Source organism: Macrosteles quadrilineatus, unplaced genomic scaffold (genome assembly GCF_028750875.1).
Source record: "Macrosteles quadrilineatus isolate MER2022 unplaced genomic scaffold, UCM_ALF_1.0 Scaffold_5__1_contigs__length_97177068, whole genome shotgun sequence".
In the NCBI taxonomy this organism is placed as follows: domain Eukaryota; kingdom Metazoa; phylum Arthropoda; class Insecta; order Hemiptera; family Cicadellidae; genus Macrosteles; species Macrosteles quadrilineatus.
Window position 1 is genome coordinate 46,394,610 of NW_026542598.1, and position 1,462 is coordinate 46,396,071.

Below are 1,462 nucleotides of genomic sequence, written 5' to 3' on the forward strand. Positions count from 1 at the left end.
AGCATTGTTTAAAGAGTAATAAGTGTAAAAACAATAATGATATTAATTGCGTTAGTTGCCAAATTTGGTTGATCATTCAATGAATAAAATATTCCCCATATCGTACGTCATAGGAGTTATTATTAGTATGTTATATGGTATCTCTTCCTTTGGAAGAACCTTTAAATAGTATTAAAATCGTATTGGTGGATCTTTTGTAGTTGGCTTTTATTCTAGAACTGTTAGGGGTCTCCTAGTTCATATGGTTCGAATTCGAGCAACAGATACACTAGTAATTGCTGCAAAATGCCCTAAAAATCAACTGACACCACAATGATTGACACCAGGAGGGTTAATCGAATCCTGGCCAAAGACACTAAGAAAAGTAACCTTAAATGTTCAAGTGGGTTTTGATAAAAGTTTTCTTCTGTACTTAAAACCAAATTAGGAAAGAAATTGCCTCTTAACCCTCCGAGTGTTATTTGTCGCTGCAGCGACACATAACACACTTTGTATAGTGTTTTGTGTCGCTGCAGCGACTCACAAACACTGTTTACGGCGAAGGCTCTATGACTGACAAAATCGGATTGAACTGGATCGAGTTAGGTATCGTTTTATTTGACAGATTCAGAGCTTTCTCCGGAGGTCTGTCTCTAAGCGCTATTCATTTTAGTTCCGAAAATATTGTAGCAGACAGCTGACGTGCGTATTTGTAAACAGCTTTGTTAACCTCGGACCGATGACTGATGTGTTTTATTACGTTTATCATTGTTTTAGTGTTAAAAATCAAAAGTAGTGATATACGTGGTGCATTATAAGAAGATTTAAGATATCGATGTAAATTATCAGCCAGATTCCTAGCTATGGTTAGGCTATGCATTCTTAGCTAAACGCTATGTACTGAAATCTGTTTTTTGCCCATAACTTATTTATTTGCAAATCTACTTCCTTATATTGTTATATATTTGTAATCCTCATAAAATTTAGAATAAAGTGGGTATTTTCAAATATTTATAGGCCTATAATTTATACAATTTCATTGAGCGCGAACTTAATTTTTTTTTTTGAAAATTTTCCAAAATATTTTTTTTTACCTAAAAAATTTTTTGGAAACAAATGTTCCTTATGTTCTATATATAATATTGAAGCCCATGATTTTCCAAACAAAATGGTATATAGAACAGTATAATTAACATTGTTTTCAAGCTTCTCAGATCCGTTTTAATAAAACCTTGCAAATGAGCAAAAAATAGGCAGACATGAAGGCCAAAACAAGGGACACTCGGAGGGTTAAAGCTGGCATGATAGAAAAGTAAACTTAAATACTCTCAAGTGAACTTTGATAATAGGTTTCAAAAGTTCAGGTTCTTAACCCTCTTAACATAAACTAAATCACACAAGAAAAAGAATTTAAGATAAAACTGCAAGGTAAAATAAAAGACTTATTCATAAGTAAATATGTATTTAACAATACGTTCAGGGT